Consider the following 20,882-nt stretch of genomic DNA (forward strand, 5'->3'; position numbering starts at 1 on the left):
GCCAATGATTACTTTTATATCCTTTTCTCCTTTATTTGCCATTATAGTGTTAACATAATTATTTGTACTCTTGATTTTTTTTATTTTCACTCTTCCAGCTTCATGGTTTTCGTTATTATAATTATTGTCATTATTCCCTTGTCACTGTCATACTTTTCGTCTCATTCTCCTTACTCTTCGCTTGGATGAGGATTCTGGGAGTACAGGAAATGGAGCTGAGGAAGGGAGGGATGGGGATGCTGCTTAAGCAGGGGATGGGACTCAAAGGAGATAAAGGCTACGGGACTGGGGTAAAGTAAAGGTAAAGGTAAGTTTGGAGCATACTCTAAAAGGTGCGCGTGGCGGCGGTGCTCATCTCCGTCCAGTTGTCCACTTGAGCCTGTGGTGGAAGATAACCCTCACCCGCCACAGGGCAGTGTTACATCCTGGTTAGCACAGTCTACCTTCCCCATGTTTCCACAGGTATCCATTTACTGAACATCCCGAAAGGAAGGATGAAAAGCACGCTGATTGCCCAGCCCGGGATTCGAACCCAAGCCAGCAGATTTGTAGTCAGGGACGCTAACCACTGCACCACGGTGGCATGGGGTGCAAGATAAGGTGAGGGGGAAATGGGGCGTGGGCGATGATTGTGCCGGGGGCTCAAACGGGGGTTGGGGTGGAAATGGTGCTGGGGCTTCTGTTTGAGGACTAGAGAGCGGCTGGGCTGAGGATGCTATCGGAGTTAGCGAAGGTAGCCAGAGGTAGGGGAGAGGGGGGAGGGGAGTAGCATAAGGGGAGTATTCTATCACCATAATGTAGCAAGGAGCTCCAGCACGCCTCCCTCCCCCCCTCTCACCTACACCTGGTTTTCATCGTGTTTCGCCTTCAGCCGTTAGCGACCCCTTCCTCTTCCTCCTGTGTTCCCTTCCTCTCCCTCCACTCTCTGCTCCTCTTTCCCCCTCCCCCAGGGCCTCGTAGGGGAGGGTCTGCCACTGTCTCTGGCCACCCGTCAATCAAAACGCTCCTTAGGAACCTCGACTTTTTTTACAGGAATTTATCTTTGCGAACATTATGGTTCACGACCCTGTATTCTGTGTTACTTGGTGCAGGTCACAGCCCCGAGCAGCGACAGTAGTGTGTGTGTGTATGTGTGTGTGTGTGTGTGTGTGTGTGTGTGTCATGGCGGGCAGGGCGAGGTGGTGCAGCTGGTGCAGGGGTCGGGAGGGGGAGCCGCGCCGTGGAACCCAAACCGGTCAGGAGCTTTGGGATTGGACAATGAATTTGTTTAAATGTTAAGCCTGTCAACTCTTGAACCAATTACTTTCACCCGTAGTGGCGGCGCCTGCTGGAGGGCCTCGTCGCTCGTACCCTTTCTCCCGGGCAGACCAGCGCTGCCGATGCGTCCTGTCTATAGTCTACCAGGAGTATGGCTACATAGTATGGCGTCGCCTCGCTACGGGCGCCCCAGGGCTTGAAGAACGCGGTAACAACCACTATACAGTGTGATGAACCAATAATCCTATGATGAAAAGGGAGAGTAATAGCCCATTCCTGTTTACAGTTACAGACCATCAACAGGGAAAAAGAAGTATGACACTCTACAGAATATCAGAGAATTTAGACTTAATTAAGTTTAAGTATTGTCTGCACCGTGGTTGTAATAGATATAATCAGCCTGAAAGGTACATTGTAATATTCTTAGATATATTCCCAACAAGATTTGAATGTGGCCTTTTTTAGTTAACATTCCTTTAGCATCTGCCAAGGCATGTTTTGATCACCGTGAGGACAGTGCATACGTTTAGTGCCTCTCGACTCATGGCTGTTGAGGAAGTCGTTGCAGCCCGAGAGTGGGAGAATAAATTTGACTATTATTGCTGTAAGGTTTGTCCTTGTCCCTTGAGTGGAACTTGAGCGATCTTGTAGAAGAAATAGGTTTCGGGTACTAGACTATGTTAATCCCCATTTTATAGTCGATTCCGTCATGTTCGAACCCTTGACGCCATGCTCAAGGGAAGGAGAGACGCCCTCGAGTTCGGCGCCGTGCTATCCATCAGCCGGTGATAAGGGCGACAACACAGGAATGATAGGTATGATTTAGAGCCGTGTAGCTCAGCCTTTCTTCTCCTGTCTTGACGCGGGCCCAGGCTTGTCACCGTCTATAACCAAAAACCCTCCATCAAAACTTCCTCTTAAAGACGAATTTCAGGGATCGCCTCAGAGAAATCGGACGCTGGTGCGTGACGTCGGTTGGCATCCTTTTCCTCCCACAATAAAATATACTTGACTCCTGGTTGACTGATTCGCTAACAAGCGCTGCGTCTTAGTCCATCGTCAGCTGCCCCCCGAAACGTCCGAACACGTGGCGAGAAACGCAGACATTCGACGCCCTCGCCGGCTCAAGAAAAGGGCGACGCAGAACTGTAAGTGAGCTTGTAATTGAACCACAAGTTTATTTCGGAAGCTGTTCCATGTTATCTTAGTAGCGGGGGTGGTAAGGGGCACAGAGGTACAGAGGCTCCAGCTAGGCGGCTCTGGACGCAGCCACATGATTGACAGGGTCGGGCCGGGTTCAGGAAGGGATTATTTCTTTGTTATTTCAAGAGTGTTTCAACAAGGTGGCGATTGTACAGAGTTATGCAGATGGCTAGAGACAAAGACCTTGAGCTCGACCCACGAGGAGAAAGGGAGAAAGAGAGAGGGCAGGCGTGGGCGGGGCAGAGAAGGGGAGAGGCGGCCTGCCCGCTCCTTCTGGCTAAGATAAAGAATCTGGAGTGAGGCGGCGCGGTGGAGTGGAGGGACGGATCGCCTTAGAATGGAAGATCTTGTATTTGAATGAGAACATGTGACTCTGCGCATTCAGGGAGTTGCGTGAGTGTGAAAGAGTTCCTCCGTTTTTCTTCCTTCGCTCTTCGTTGGAAAGATCACATCACGTCGGACGGATGCGAGGGAACTATAATGATCACTAGCTAGGGATGAGGTCCTTAGAATGACCAAAAGTTTTGCTCTTAGGGGGAGAAGTAATGATTTTGATAAAGCCGACAATGATAATGAAGCAACTACAGCGTAACTTTGGATGGCGAATAAAACTGGCATGCCACGTCTTCAGTAGAGATATGATGAGGTATATCAGGAACCAAGGAACCAAATTATTTAAGATTTATAATACCTTAATCAAGATCCATAAATGATTAGGGGGAGGTTGTGGTAGACAAATACATAAGTAGGTATGAACAAGTCAGCAAAAATATGTTCGTTCTTCTCATCGACAAGAAGTATACCGTCGTCATGTTCATTTGGAATAGTTTAAGTATTTTATGCGGGGCATTCCTTTCTTACCATTAACGAAAAAATGACATGTTAACTTGTAGTATTAGTGAAAACGTCAGTATTGTATATCTATAGTAAATCAGAGTCGAAGTGTTAAAATAAATAGGAATATAAGTTATCAGTGTATAGTTATTAGAAAACGGTGACAGAAACTAATACATTGTCTGCGGCTCATTTGAAGTATTCAGCAAGTTAGAGAAAACAACATTATTTTTTTATATAAGTTACATGTTTGCATTACAGTGGACCACTTATGTCATAAATCATCAGCAAAAAATAAAATCATTAATGAACCATGGAAAAAATAATCATACTAAATGTAAATCAATCAATAGGATTACACAATTATTCGAATAGAAAACATATAAGGAAATAAACATACGTTTTATGGTAATGCGAATATCTTTTCGCCCGTAAATAAATATATATATATATATATATATATATATATATATATATATATATATATATATATATATATATATATATATATATATATATATATATATATATATATAAATGTGTGTGTGTGTGTGTGTGTGTGTGTGTGTGTGTCTATCCTTATCCTCACAACTTTTTTCACGTCAAGAAGTCTAGTGTCCGGGGAACGGCGAAATGGGTTCGGGATTTGATGATAGAACGTGGCATGACCTCACCGTAGAGTGTAGCAGAGGCAATGCTTAATGAATTTGAAATATACTACTGAGAGAGAGAGAAGAGAGAGAGAGAGAGAGAGAGATGAGATGAGACGAGAGAGAAGGAAATAGACAGACAGACAAACACGCAAACAGGCATATAGATCCATAGATAGACAGACAAACAAATAGACAGACAAATAGACAGACAAAGACGCAGACAAACAGACAGACAGACAGACAGAAATGAGAAGGAGGAACAGGTAGCCAGGTAGGAAGATAAGTAGGTAGGCAGGCAGGGAGTGGGGCGGGTGGGCTGCCTCGGGGCTCAGATGGAGCGACTTACAACCGGTTGGCTACACACGGCCTCGTCTTGTGTGTGTGTGTGTGTGTGTGTGTGTGTGTGTGTGTGTGTGTGTGTGTGTGTGTGTGTGTGTGTGTGTGTGTGTGTGTGTGTGCTGGTCCTGGGGCTAAGGGACGGGGTGGGAGCGCAGGCTAGATCCCCTCGAGGGGGAAACGAAAACGGGGGTGCTCGGTGTCAGTGGTGGGAATAAACATATTAAATATAGACCAACGCCAGCTTTTTAAAATGTCGTATTAACAGTTTGTGGCTGATTTGGCGTTTTAATTTCATTTTAGGAGCGGACGTAGTTAGAAGTGTTGGATTTTGACAGGGTTAAGTCGATAATTTTACAAACTCTGCCTTAAAAAGTTATTATAAAAAAAAAAACTAAACACTCCTTGAAAAACGAGTCAGAAAAGGCGTATTAGCCGCATTATTGTTGATGAAAACTCATACGACCTTTTAAAAGTTTGATATTACTTATGGCTATTTAAACAAAAGGATAATGATGATGATGATGAGAATGAGGAGGAGGAGGTGAAGCAACAAGAGAAAATAGCAGAAATAGAGAAAAAAATGCAATAAGAACTAGAAGAACAAGAACAAGAAGGAAAAGAACTAGAAGAGAAAGATGAGCTAGAAGGAGAAAAAAAAAGTTGGAGAAGGAAACATGGAAACATGGACGATCAGGCAACAGAAAACCCATTGGCTCATTGCGAGGCTGCCTGCTTTTAGTGATTTAATCAATCCGTCAGCTACAGGAGTGCTTTGCGGGAAAAATTAAAGCACTTCTGTACGTACTCGTGGGTACATTTAGTTCACTCCCGACGCAGCAAAGTGACGGTCAATGCGATTTTTAAAGGAGTTGATTTTTTACGCACTAACCACTTCTGCAGGAAGGTTGTTCCAGTGGCGGACGACTCAGTTCGAAAAATAACTCCTGCCGATATCCGTAAAGCGTCGCTTGGCTTGAATTGTTTTACTGTTGTTTCTTGGTCGCGGGTTAGTTTGTAGGGTGAAGAGTTTGGAGTGATCAATTTCGCTGAATTTGTTCATGTACTTGAAGACTTGTATCAGGTCTCCCCATAATCGTCTCTTTTCCAACGTGAAGAGGATGAGTCACTTGAGTCGTTCTTCGTGAGGTTGCGTTCTCAATGATGGTATCATTTTCGTAGCGCTACGCTGTACTCTCGAATAATTTAATGTCTTTCTTGTAATCAGGAGACCAGCATGCACGGCGTATTCCAGGTGGGGTTCTTATCAGCGAGTTATATAAGGATAACATAACTCCCGGTGTCTTGTATTCGAAGTTCATCGCTATGAACACGAGCATAGTGTTGGCTTTCTTGCAGGCGGACTCGCAGTGTTTTGTTTGTTACAGGTCACTGCTGATAGTGACCCCGAGGTCTCTTTCCTCCTATACTGCCTGTAGTGGTTCCCCACCATGTAGTACGTGTGGTTGCTATTTCTGGACCCGATGTTCATTACTTTGCGTTTGGTAGTGTTAAAGGACATTTGCCACTTTTCCGACCTCTGTGTGATCTTGTCCAGGTCTCTCTGGATAATTTCGCAGTCTGCCGTCGTGAGGGCTTTCCCTCCCACCTTGGTGTAGTCAGCAAATTTAGAAAGAGTAGATTTTAATCCTAGTTTTAGGTCGTTGATATATATATAGTACAGAATATGGGACCCAGCACTGACCCTTGTGGCACTCTACTTGTAACCGGGAGCCACTCGGAGGCCTGCCTGTTGAGTAGAACTCGTTGCTTTCTTCCAGTGAGCCAATCTTTTATCCACGCAGTCAGATTGTCTCTCCTAGTCCCGCCGATTTCAGTTTCTTGAGAAGTCGCTCGTGTGGTATCTTGTCAAAGGCCTTTTGAAAGTCTAGATAGATAACATCGCTGGGGATATGATTATCCCAGTTTTCATATATACTTTGGAAGAAATCCAGTAGGCTGGTTAAGCATGAGCGCTTATTCCTGAAACCGTGTTGAGCATTGGAAATGATACTGTTGTTTTTAAGAAACTTGACGAGTTTGTCTCTGATAATCTTCACGAGAACTTTTCCCGCCACTGATGTCAAGCTAATTGGCTTGTAGTTCAAGGAGGAGGAGGAGGAGGAGGAGGAGGAGGAAGAGAAGAAGAAGAAGAAGAAGAAGAAGAAGAAGAAGAAGAAGAAGAAGAAGAAGAAGAAGAAGATACAAAATGCTACAACAGCAAGAAAAGCTAGAAAAGCATCAACAACAACAACAACAACAACAACAACAACAACAACAACAACAAAGGCAATCACAACAATCACTTAAACGGAAAAAAGTATAAAGAAAAGTAGTAAAAATGAAAATTCAAAAAAAGAGGACGCGAAAAGGAAGGTATATTATTGGGGGCCGAGACAGCGGCGGTGACTACAAAACAAGCTCCTCCTATCACGGTGATGCTGAACGAGGCAATTCAGGGTCGAGAAGAAGAGTAGTATTTATCATTTTTGGCACACTGGACACACTGACTCAAAAGTATTCCAGAAGTCTGCTAAATGTTCGCGAAAAAGTAATTGTTTTATTTTTATTTATTTATTTATTTATTTATTTATTTATTTTTACATCTCGGCCTATAGCGCAGGTAGGCTTTCTTCAGGGGCCTAGCTGGTGGTCGGCTCAAGCCCGTCATGGCGCAGGCAACTTTTTATCGTGGTGTCAGTTATGCCAGCTTGCAAATATTGTTTTTCCATGACAATATATAGGCAGTATCACGCCGGTGTCTTAATATATAAAAAAAAGGGATTGTTGCCCTGTACTCATGTTAAAAGAAGACTACGTAAATGGCCTCCACGTCCACAAGAACATTGAAGAAACATTTTGACAGATTCATCATTTGATAGTGTTAGGAAACTTTCTTATTCCCGAATTTTCCTTCCGCACAATAGTTTTATCATCAGAGGCCTTGCATGAAGGAGTTGTGTGTGTAGTGAAGCACCTCGATGGATGTGTATAACTGTTATATTAACTCGGTAGCAGCGGGGATCATGTTTCTTACAGCTTTCTAAGCGAGAAAAATGAGAAAAAATCATCATTCACACAAACCATTTCATAATATATATCGAAACATTTGTGATCAGTTTATGTATCATCTATTTTAGGGGGTTTGAATCGTGGCACAAATTTGGCCCGTCGCTGCTACACGGTAAAGCCACAAATTTGGTCCGTCGCTGTCATCAAACTTGCACACAGCTAGTTTATCACGTATTCCTTCACCGTGCCAAGGCGGCGTCCACTCAACTGTGTGTGTTGAGTAGCCTCTCGTGAGCTTCGAAGACTGAAGAATCATCACATTTTGAGGCCAAGGGTTTTTATGTTGGTTTAGTGTTGTTCATAAATTACATTCGACATAAAGATTTACGTCGTATGTCATCCTGAACTGAAATACTGCGCATCATTTTTATTCTTAGATCCTTTTATGTAACTCGTTCGTGTTAGGTCCTTGGATGCAGGGTTTTCATCCATTGACGGAACATCAACTCTGATCTTCCTATAATTATGTCCTCTGCCGCCTCCTCCTCGCACGTCCTCCTCGCCTCCGCGCCTCGACCCACCTTCCTGCCTCCCGCTGCTCAAGGATCAGCCGGCGCCTCACGTGTACAGTAATGTATGGATGATGCATATCACACGGCGAGTTGAGGAAAACTACAATTTTCCTCAAGTTTCTTCCATTATTGACTCCCCCTATCGAGGCTCCAGGTCGCAGCGTGCACTAGGGGCCAGAACCCGCGTGTTCCCTGCCTGCTGGTCGCCCTTACGCTCGGCTGTGGCATAGTAATGTCCTGCCGTGATGGAAAGAGTTATCAGAGAGGCAGCTCGCGCCGCCAAACGTTTCAATAAACATGGAAATGAAAAATGTTTGCTCATGCATGAGTTGGTTGGCGGGGCGTCGAAAAATGTATTGTTGGAATATCACTATGTCACTCTCTAACTTACAGCTGTTATGTCATGGAAATGTGAACCTCTTGTCATTATAAAATATTAATGGTTATACGGGTAAACAAAACTTTATGACTACATTATTTACAATTTTGATTGGCGGACCCTCCACCGTGGCTGCGACAGACTTTATATTTCTCCATCACACTCACTTTTGGAGTTTTACTTTGTTTGCACAAAATAGCCGTTACGTGCAGCACTTGCCGGACATGGGAAACGTGTGGTGGTGGATTATTGCCTCGGTGCTCACCTTCGTCTCTAAAGCTTTAGAGATTCTGATGGGCAAGGATCCTTGTGGCTCTCATCCAGAAGAAGCGAACAAAGAACAAATAATACTTGTATAATTGTCACCCTCAATCCCACAGGCCGTCCCGCGTCCCCCTTTCACTGACACAATGGAAAAGCACAACAACGTGCAGTTTGCTGCCGTCCAGATTAAACCATGCAGGCTGAGGGGACGCAGCGCAACTATGTGCATTGAATATTATTTCATTTCAGAAATTATTGTTAGCAGCTAATACCATTATGCTACCTAAGGAACGAAAATATGTGGCGCGCTTTTCTCGGCATAAATTTTCGGTCAATTATAACATGGACGGGAGCGAAAAGGACTCCACCAAAGTGAAGGAAGCAGGGCGGTGGTGCTGAACCAGCGACTTCCATTTAATATTTTCCCACTTGTTTTGAAAAAGGTTGATTTGTGGCTTTTGAAAGTCTCTCACTACCAGTGAACAAAGTTTAGCTGCCCAATCAAGAGAAATAAAAACTCTCCGGCTCAGACGCCCTGTCAGCATGAACCTTTGTTAGCATTGTAGAGGTGAGAGACTGGTGCAGTTCCTTCATTAAACCCTGTTCTATTATTCTTTTCATATCATGTCTAATTAACTGCTCGTTCCACATTACATCCTCTATTCTGTTATGTAATTATCACCAATGTCTCGTATATGAGAACCAAATATTTGTTTGTATCTTTGCCATACAGCATTAATTTTACACACACACACACACACACAAGGTCGCCGTCTACGTCATCACCGCATCAGCACCACCACCACCAGACACAAAGCAACGGCGGTAGAAGAGTCGGGGTGGAAGTAGTGGTGGTGGTGGTGGTGGTGGTGGTGTCAAGAGAGCCGTCACCTCCGTACCTGCCACCGCCCTCCACACCGCCACACACAACAAGCGGCGCCTCATTACCCATGCATCCGCTCTTTTAGGCAACATGAGTCTCACACTCCCGCTTGGCGAACACCTGCCACTGACATGTTTTCACGTGTGTTCAGGTGCACCCGAGGCGTTTACTGTCTTGTGTGAGGCGCTGGAGCTGAGAGGGTGGAGGAATGGGAGAGGGGCAGGAGGAGGATTCGGGAGGAGGAGGGAGGGAGATAGGGAGTAGAATAAGAGGAGGAGGAGAAGAACGAGGTAGAAGAGGAGCTGAAGGTATGGGAGGAGGAAAGAGGGAAGGGAAATACAATAGATGGATAGATAGAGGAGAGGGGCAGGAAGAGGAGAGGTATGGGAGGAGGGAGGCAGTAGTAGGATAGAGAATGGAATAAGAGGAGGAGGAAGAGAAAGAGGTAGAAGAGGAGTTGAAGGTATAGGAGAAAATGAGTAAGTGTAAGGAAACAGATACTAAGGCATACAGAGAAAGACAAAAGGAGAGCTAGATAAGAAGATAAATAACTGGATAAATAGACTGAGAGAAACAAAGAGAGAGTGCAATGACATCAAATTCTAGCGGTGTTCGTCGAAAATTTTCTTTGTTATTTATCGCATTGCATTTCCTAACTGAAAGTGTAAATGTTTTTGTTTATCTTATTCTCCTCTAAATATGTTACTGGTCAAACAAAACATGATGTGGTGCAGTTGTGTGGGTCTACATCATTTTTTTTTTGTTATAATTTATCGTTCAAGGTGTACTATCACGCAACAGCAACTTTCTTTCAGTAAGAACTTAAAAGATCTATTGCAAAGCTTGGTTAAAATCTTCGCCGCCACACTCCAGGGTGGACTACCAGACATCAGCGTGGCGAAGTGGGAGTGCACTTACATTTGTGGATAGATTCACATACCTGGGCCATGTCATCAACAACGAAAGGACCGATGATGATGACATCAAGAAGCAGACCACCAAGCTCACAGTCATCGGCAACACGCTGCTGAGGAAATTCTCCTTCTGCAGCACGGAGGTGAAGTTGGAGTTATTCAGGAGCCGCTGCTACTCTCTCTACTGCAACTCGCTGTGGTCGCGGTATATGGCTCCCTCCATGAACCGTCTTAGTCTGTCATAACGACATCCTCAAGCGGCTTCTGGGGCTTCCTAGATGGACTAGCTCATCCCTGGCCTTCACCGGGCACGGGATGAACTGTCTGGCTGTGCTGCGTCTCCATGCTGCGTACAGTATAAGGAGTAGAGTGGAACAATCTGGGAACACCATCATCACCTCCGTCAGACAGAGCTCGGCCTATGTATGTGGATCTATGCGGCGGGAGTGGCTGGGCCTTCTGGACGTGTAGATTGTACATAAGTGTGCCATGCAAACGCATATATAATTATAAGCTGTCAATTATTTAAGTGTATATGTATCTCGGTTGATCTCGTTCGTTTATTTGTCCTGTTTTTTTTTATATATATATATATATATATATATATATGCCGCTGGGTGAAATAAAATTATTATTATCATTATTATTATTATTATTATTATTATTATTATTATTATTATTATTATTATTATTATTATTATTATTATTATTATTATTGTTATTATTATCATTATATTTATTATTATTATTATTATTATATTGCCAATTGTTTTTTTCTTGGGCTTTATATATATATATATATATATATATATATATATATATATATATATATATATATATATATATATATATATATATATATATATTGTTCAGTCCGTGGCTTGTCTGACTGTAAAGCACACATACACACACACACACACACACACACACACACACACACACACACACACACACACACACACACTCACACACACACACACAGCTCAGACTCAGGTGCACCAGAGGAAGTATTGAAGCTCTCCTTGTGTTTTAATTGGACGCGTTTGCAGCGCTCAATTAGAGACTTTATACCTGTCCTAAGGTGGCTAATCAGCGGCCCTTGCTCTTGTAATCATACACGTCTCCTCTTCCTCTTCTTTCCATTACGCCGACTAATTCTTTCTGCGTCTTCGTTGTTCCTACATTCTCCAGTCACTTTGCAGGGGACGAACCAAGTGAATTATGTATCCTCATGTACGTTATGGAAGATTCAGTTCCTTTTTTTTTTTTAGAGCAAGGGAGGCAGCTCAAGAACGAAATAATAACATAAAAAATTCCCGCTAGGTGCTGCTCTAATGAAAGAAAAAAGAATAAGTAGACAGAAGAGAGGTCAATTACGAGTGGAGTCTTGATACTCTTAACACTAACTTGTATATCGCCGCGTTTTCCTCACAACGTAATAGCTGTTATGTACATGTCAGTCCGCTAAATAATGCCTCCGTTCCCTTCATGTTTTCATTTGTTAGTTTTTCATTCAGACTAAAATGCTATAGTCGTGAATATAAACTCGTAGCTTCAGTAATAGTTCCGCATTAGATACAATTTCCTCATCGCTAATAGTCTTGCGTCATCCATTCGACACGTATACTAAAATACTTCAAAAAATGTCAATAGGTGGGAATTTGACAACTTGGACTCTTCACGAGGGGAAGCAACGTATTCACAAAAGAGAAGGAAGATGGTTTTAATGAACAAGCTTGATTAGGTGTGGGTATTAAAGGGGAAGGAGGAGGAGGAGGAGGAGAAGGAGGAGGAGGAAATTAAAAGGGGAGAAGGAGAAAGAAAGTTGACATGGAAGAAGAAGAGAGAAAAAAAAGAGGAAGAAGTGGGGTTGAGAAGCTGAAGGCGGAGAAGGGAATAAAAGAATGGATGAAGAAAATTACGTATACGAGAAAGACGAAATTTTTAACCGAAAGTAGAAATGAGAGAAACGAAAATCAGAACACTAAGAGGAAGAAGGAAAACAAACAAGTACAACAAAATGGAAACTAAACAAAAAAGAAACTAAAATAAAACAATCTCTCTCTCTCTCTCTCTCTCTCTCTCTCTCTCTCTCTCTCTCTCTCTCTCTCTCTCTCTCTCTCTCTCTCTCTCTCTCTCTCTCTCTCTCTCTCTCTCTCTCTCTCTCTCTCTCTCTCTCTCTCTCTCTCTCTCTCCCCTCTCCGCTGTGTACTTGAGGAATGTATAGGGACGGAGGAGGCGAGGAGGGGAGTGTGTGTGTGATTGGTAAGTCTATCTAGGGTTGTATCTGAGAGAGAGAGAGAGAGAGAGAGAGAGAGAGAGAGAGAGAGAGAGAGAGAGAGAGAGAGAGAGAGAGAGAGAGAGAGAGAGAGAGAGAGAGAGAGAGAGAGAGAGAGAGAGAGAGAGAGAGAGAGAGAGAGAGAGGACGAACACATATATAAACTGACAAACTGACCCTGGCAAAATACAGTACGCGTCAATTAAAGAAAAAAAAATCACGAGGTGTCGGGTTTGCAGCGACGGTCTTTCCTGCGCCACCTACAGACCTACATTTCCCTGACCCCGGCGTGGCGGTGGGTGGGGAGCAGCGTTGCCTGATTATCGTATTCACCACATCGTCTTTATTACTTTTAAGCCTCAAACTCTCGTACCTACACAAATAACGATAGAACATTGAAGTTAGCGTTAAAACTCCTATTCATTGATATTTGTTTGTTTGTTTTTACTATAGTTATTGGTGAGAAACTACGAAAATGCAATGCGATGAGTACGATAATTTGGCAATGCTGGTGGGGAGCCTGTCATCCACTCCCTCGATGGGGCATTCCCTGCGGGGCGACATTACGCCGAGTGACAAGCTGAAATAACTAACAATGCTGTGGTCTCTATTTCGTCACGCTACGGTAGGTGACCACGCAACCATATAATGACAGTGTTTAACCCAGTAACGAGCGGTGCACCCAGCCTTGCCCTGAACATGTGCTCCCAACACTGCCACTAGCACATTTATTTACATGACAGCAACCGTGATCGCATTATTGTTCCCTGATATTGCAAAAGCGGACTACTGTGACGATCTACAACTTCATGAGGATGTCTGCGGCACCTCGGTATCCATTGCTCTCACTGCCACTCCACGCGTCGGCTCTCCTGCTCTTGTTTTTGTAATCATCATTCGTGGGGGTTCCGTGACGCGAGACGGGGACGATAGTTAGATCAGGATTAGAGTTTGTTCACGTGACCAATCCATCATTATTCCTGTCCTCGCCGCTGTGTGTGTGTGTGTGTGTGTGTGTGTGTGTGTGTGTGTGTGTGTGTCTTTACAGCCAACATGTAACCTAAACTACACGAACAGGATGCCGATGTTGTCAGCTTGTTGGTTGCTTGTTCGTCATTATCATTCGTTGTTATGTTTTTTAATGTGTTGCCAGCGCATATTGATGACATGCCTGGCCGTTCCTTGCATGACTAGGTGGAGCATAGGGAGTGTGGAGTCAAAGGTTTGGATCATGTGGGTCTTACCTTGTTTTTCAGCTGTGAGAAGTAGAAGTTAAATATTAACATGAGAAAACAAATCAACAACTTTATTAACAAGTGCCTTTACAAATTGATGTGGTATTGTTACAAGCAATTACTTGTTCGAACCGACAATTGCAAAGTGTGACTCTAACCAGCACACTCCATTAACGCCGCCGCCTGCCACCCTCAGCTGAATGGGGGATCCTGCCTTGAGTGGAGGAGATGAAGGGGTCACCACAAACCTCGTTACAAGAGCAAGTGAATCGACTGTATGTAGTACGCCCATATGAAGACCAGTTGGAAAGACCTTGGTAATGGAATCAGCTGGTGGTAAAGCAAAAGACCCCACGACGCATGTTTTTCTTTGATACTGACGATGATGAGGTAGGCAGCAAATATCTTGTCGCTAATAATAGCAAACCCAATTGATCTGCATTTATGACTGGTTGACTACAGTCCTCTAATCATTTCTATAATTCTGTCGCTTCCTTTACTTTCCACTTCGCGAACTAAACAGGCAATCAAGTTCAGCATGTCCTTCCCCTCAGAATTACTATCTCTTAAACATTTCACATCTTAATTCTCTTTGATACCGGTAGTCTCTCCTATGCTTCCATCGGTCAAAAGAAGCGTTGGAAGCGTTAATCCTTTTTCCGGTGAGCTATGTTGATGCCCAAATGTTCGCAGTATCAATATTACGCAAAACACACTAACGATGAGAATAAAGAAAGAAACTGAGAGAGAGAGAGAGAGAGAGAGAGAGAGAGAGAGAGAGAGAGAGAGAGAGAGAGAGAGAGAGAGAGAGAGAGAGAGAGAGAGAGAGAGAGAGAGAGAGAGAGAGAGAGAGAGAGAGAGAGAGAGAGAGATGCTTCTATATCTAATTTTACACGTTTTTACATTCTCTCTCCTTTTTAATCTTAACTTTCCCGGCACATTAACAAAACTTTTCCCTCTTTTCGTTGCCAAGTGGAGAACATTAACGAACTTGAAAGAAATGAGGTTAATAAACATAAAGGATGACCCGGCCTGGGCTCTTTTACACCGAATAATTGAGGTTTGAGTATTGATCCCGCTCACTTGTGTCTCCGTTCACCCGTATACCGTCCAGGGAGACCCGCGCCGCAATTAGGAACATTCTCAATTAAAAAAATACTCTTCCATAACCCCTCGGAGCGGTAAGCGTCGCCCGGCACCATTACCTCTGCTGAAGAGTCCACGTTTGATTATAAGGTTTTAAACTCTCTTAAACCGAACGCAATTAATACACACCGAAAGCCGGGCGCGTGCGAATTACTGCAACAGCTCTCTCGAGACTGTAAAATCCATAATCAAATGTTTTCGTCTCTGAATCTCAAAGCCTTGAAAAGTTTCGTGCGTGTGTCTGACAAAATGGGGCTCCAGCGGATGATACCGTTGGTGGATAGATGAATACAATTTTAATTAACTTATCAAGGAGTATCCCATTCAAGAGCACTTCGCAAAGATTCGTCCTTTTCCAGCGCGCATCGTGCGTTAAGACGGAGAAAGCGGTGGCTAGATCCGCTCTGTGCGAGCCTTGTTTTTCCTCAAGAGCCATAAATGTGTTTTGTTTCTGGTAATCGTGTAAGAGTGGCTGAACATTTTCCTCCGCCATGCGAATGCCTGAAGAAAGAACTGGTAAGCGAAAAAATACGGAAAGCAAGGCGAGTGAGAGAGAACGAGGGGGAAGGGAACGAGAGGAACAGACTGGAGCGAAAATATGTGAATGGTAAAGAATGTGTTATCTTGAGCGTTGAGTGGAGGCTGAGGGAGGTGGCTCGACCCAACCTTTGCCAGAGGGGAAGTCGAGTACAAATTAATGGAACGCGCTCCCCAAGTGTAGTGCTCTGTTTATCTGTGACCCGCTCCTGCCACAAAGCGGGCTCGCACGCTCGCGCGCGCGCGCGTGTGTGTAACTTTTTTGTATTTTTTTTTTTTCATATTTTGGTGTAAATAAGAAAAAAGCTATTGATGCATTGTTTACCAGAACACTACAGATCCCTGCCAAGGGAGAGGAGAAGGAGGAGGAGGAGGAGGAAGAGGAGGCGGAGGAGGTAAGAGGAGGAAGAGGAGGAGGAAGATTTGCCTTATTAGGGTGAAGAAAACACGTGACCGCATCGGCTACCCTGCGTAGGGTCAGCGAACACGGCGGCCTTGTTCTCGCGACACGTGTGTGTTTGTCGCCGCCTCCCGAGCGCTGGCAAGGGTCAGTAGAAGGTTTGTTTTGCGATCTTTTTTCCGTTGTTTTTTTATGTTTGCCCTTGACCGCTTCCTGGGGTGAAAAACAACAGCAACAACTGGCGGCGCTGCTCAAGACTAGCAACCAGATAAAATCTCTGCTGAATAATTGTTTTCCAGTTGTTTGTTTAGGAAACGGGATCGACTTTCCCTGATATATAAGTATATGAAGAAATTAACAAAATACCCAGGGTTTCTAATGAGTAAAAATTCCAACGTTTTTCATTGATGTAAGGGGACAGATCAAAGGCTTTATATATCAGGAAAAGAAAAAAAAAGATCCCTCAACAATTAGACGTATTTTGAAACTGCCGTCTTATCATCCTCCTTTTTTAGTAACAAGACCCGAAACGCTCCCGATAGATTTGGATACAACTGTTTGAGAGGCGGTGGCCGAGTGATCAGAGTGCGGGGGCTGCGTTCTGCAGGACCGGGTTCAAGTCCCGCCCGCCGCTACAAGCTGACAATATTCACTCATCGACGACTGACCCAAGACTACCCACATGCTGTCCTGGTGACCACCTATCATCCCGGACTCTAACGAAACTCTATATAGAGGATCAAGGGGGTTTCCGGGGTGGAGTGGCATGTGCCAAGCAAGATGGCACCACTATAAAACACTTGCCTGCGCCACAAACGGGTTGTGGCCGACCAAGGCCCCATCATGAAAGCCTACCAATGCTACAGGCCGAACGTAAGAAAAGAACTATTTTCCCGGCCAGATGATGGAAACGAGGTGATGTTTAGCCTCATGCGACAACCTCTCTATTAATTTTCTGTCTTTGAGTAAACAATTCAGTCTCCACCAACAAAGCACTTCACGACAGGATAAACTCGAAGGCTATTCCACTCATAAGCATCTCTCTTTAAGCTGGGTGTCTCAGTCTTTTGATCTTCGACAATGATATTTCTATCCTTCATTGCCATCTCCACGGTCACTGCTCCTCTGTCCTTGTTAAAGGCATGTCTGCCAATCCAACCCTGTCCCTGAAGCCATCACACAAGGCTTCTCACCCCCCCCCCACCTCTCCGTCAGATTTAGTAATGTACTTGTCAGCCAGCATTTTCACTTTTGAGCATCCCTTTTGGTAATTTCATCTGGAGCATCTACTTTTTTTTCCTCATGATTTTTGACAATCTGTCTCAACAGGAATGGATTAAGACACCTCTTGAACCTAACTGATATTTTTTTTCCTCGGATTTATTTCTATGGGACATATTTTACATTTCATCAAGGTGTTTCCTCTTCATATATTTTCTCTTGTAGCTTAAAAAAAAATATAGAAAAATACCAAGTTTTGTAACTCCTTGAGATTAGAATGGATATCGTTACTAAAACTATAATCTAATACATTTTCTTCCTAGCCTTGTCTGCGTTTTATTATAAACCCAGGCCAGCTATCCCGTCTGTCTCCCTCTCTTCCGATTGAGAGACCGTCGAGTGACACGATGATCCACCGTTGATTGAAGCATCTACTATTCAGCGAGAGGTTGATGGATGACAAAAGGTAAAAAATAATGATATATATATATATATATATATATATATATATATATATATATATATATATATATATATATATATATATATATATATACAAATTAGACCATACATTGATATTTTCATTTCAACCAAGAAGTAATTTCGTGGGTATAAGGTATTAGTATGCCGCAATATTCCCTTCCCCGACGCATATTCATATTCTGAGTTCCTGTACGACCCGGAAATGGACGATTGATACGTGAATCCATTTGCACAATATTCAGCGTCCGGGGATGTCTGTGTAGGCAGCCGCGCCAGCCACGGTTAAAGGTGACCACTGAGTTAAACGTTAAGCTCTTATCATTATGATTTATCAGACATTACGACGCGGTCAAACAACACCAGTCTTATCAACAAATAATCCGGTAATATTTATACGAACGGACGTTATGCCAACACTTCCGACCTTTCAAGTGAATGTGTAAGTGAGCGTCTGAGTGAGTGAGTGACCATGCAGCAGCCCAGGACAGGAGTGGCCAGGCCCTCCGTGTGCTGGTCCTCGCTCTGGTCTGCGCCTCAACAATTCCCGGCGCTCCTCACACTCCCGCCGCCTCAAACCACCCACAAAGTAGTATCATTTCCTCCTTTGACTCGAGATTGATCAGGGGCGAGAAGTGGCGAGCGGAGAGGGGCGGAGGGCACTGGACGCCGGCTCGGACAATGGCTCGCCCTCACCCCAATCTCGGCCGTCCACTCAGAGCCACGACCCGCCGCCGACAGCATTGTTTCTGTTGCTGCCACCCTCCCTCCCATCGCCTCTCCCCTCACCCCTTCCCACCTCCACGCCGCTACCTGATACTCATCTCTCGCAGCGCTGTGTTTCGTCCCCTTCATTCCTACCTCATTTTCTCGCTGCCACATCATCCCTTCACTCTTGTCTCTCTCACCCTTCAATTTGTACCTCTTTCCTACGTTTCTCCGCCACGACCTCCTCTTATGGCCTCTCTCTCCATGTTCTTTGCTCCAGTCATTTCCCTCTGTTTATCCCTTTTAGCACCACCCTTTACTATTGCCTTACTCAACCCTTCAACTTTGACCTCTTTCCTACGTTTCTGCGCCACGACCTCCTCTATACTGCCTTCCTCCGTGTTCCCTGCTTCAGCCCTTTCCTTCTGTTTCTCTCTTCTCCTGGCATCATCCTTCTTCGAATATTCCTTACCATCTATGTACACTCGTGCTTTACTCATTCCCTTTCATTCCTGTCACATCGCTCCCTTTATATGCTTTCTTTCTCCCCTTTCCGTCCCTCCTTCCCCCCCGTCACAGCCCTTCCCTCCCGCTCCTCCCTTCTCGTTACTCTTCCTCACACGTTCCCGGTCCCGCCACCTTTTTCCCCTTCTTCCATTCTTCCGCCTCACACCCTCGATAATTTTCCCCGTCACTACCTCTTTTCTGTATAGTAAATGCCAAGAAACTGGCCATTAATGGAAGTGATGTATACTAGACAGAACACCAACAAAGTCTTTTTCGAAATATGTGGTGAGTGGAGGCTCACTTCGCTGCTTCGCAATACTTTTTGTGCTTTGGTTTTGGTTTTGGAGTGAATGTCTAGGGCGGGTGAGGGCCGGAAGGTGTTGGGAGAACCTAACGCAACTCATCAGGTTATGAAATCAAACGCGAGGGACTATGAATGCTTGAGACACTTCACGGGATAAAACGCCGCGCATTCACCTTCCAGAAAGTTACGTAACATTTAAATAAAGCGTAACAGCGCATTCATGAAAGCTCATGTGTGATTTCTTTAACGAGTAAAGAAGATACACCAAGAACAGCAACAACAACAAAAGACCAAGTAGTGTTGCTCCAATACAAACAGAGAAAAGGAACTAGCAAACATTTGATAGGCAGTTTAGTTTGAAGAAATGTCTATATACTCCATGCAACTGTGAGAGGTGCATGAAGGAGGAAATGCGGCAGAGAGAGAGAGAGAGAGAGAGAGAGAGAGAGAGAGAGAGAGAGAGAGAGAGAGAGAGAGAGAGAGAGAGAGAGAGAGAGAGAGAGAGAGAGAGAGAGAGAGAGAGAGAGAGAGAGAGAGAGAGAGTGTAGGAAAGGAGTGTGCAAAGCATAGCTTGAGCTGGAGCCTGATTTGATGCTAATAACACAATGCAAGATGAGTTTCAATTGTTCATCGCCAAAGTAGGCTGTTACCGCGCTGCCGCCTGACTCGTGGAGATTTGATAGTTCCCTTGTACAGTCAAATTATTTTATTCTATTTAATTCATACATTCATATTCATTATAATATTGTCACATTTGTGGTATGGAAAAGGCTATAGCTTGGATGGTGCTGTAGAAGGGGATGTTGTTCCTTTGAAATCTTATGATTAGGTAAAGTTACTGGTCAACTTACCAATGATTCCGAGTTAGTGTCATGTCTGCACCATTGTCATGTGTTGCCCAGGAAGGGATCGCCCCATCCATGATGCACCTCTCCCGACGTGCAGGAACCATGGAAACCTCTCCGTTTATATATATATATATATATATATATATATATATATATATATATATATATATATATATATATATATATATATATATATATATATATATATATATATATATATATATATATATATATATATATATATATATATATGTAAAGATTAAAAGATGTGGATAGATAAAGAAAAATACTGTTTTGGACTTTTCAATTTGAAATTGTATATATTTTCTAGACTACTATTTTGGAGAAAAAAATCAGAGTACAATAATTTTTCTCGTGAAAAAAATAATGATTCATATACACGATTATATTTGCTGTCCCAACAAGGTATAACGCTGCAGCATACCTGATGTAGGCAAACCTGAGGGAACAGCCACTGCCCTGTGTGTCCCCTGCAACGTATCCTGCGGCAGTGTAAGGGCGTGCAAGGGGGGATGAGGGGCGGGGTGACCGTAGTACTGCCAATCACTGCCACGCGAGCTCAATATTGTAGTTTTTAAGCCAGTGCCTCTCCTGCAGCGGCTGTGAGCTGCGAGGGCCCTTCACTCCCTGCTTAATAGGCAAGTTTCTCGCGCCGCTGCCGCCGCCGGGCCGTGGGCCGGCAGAGCCCCGGCGGCAGGGGCGGCCTCCCCTCGCCGCCCCCTGCTCTAATGACCTCTATACTTCACGCCTTATAAAACGCTCCCGGCAAAGCCCTCCACGCCGCATGAATACCTCCCACCTTAGTGTCCGCGCTCAAGTCGCCTAAATTACTTAGGAGTTAAATAGTTGCGCTGAAAAAGCCACACGACAGATTATGGCTTTCGTTCACG

Source organism: Eriocheir sinensis, unplaced genomic scaffold (genome assembly GCF_024679095.1).
Source record: "Eriocheir sinensis breed Jianghai 21 unplaced genomic scaffold, ASM2467909v1 Scaffold85, whole genome shotgun sequence".
In the NCBI taxonomy this organism is placed as follows: Eukaryota; Metazoa; Arthropoda; class Malacostraca; order Decapoda; family Varunidae; genus Eriocheir; species Eriocheir sinensis.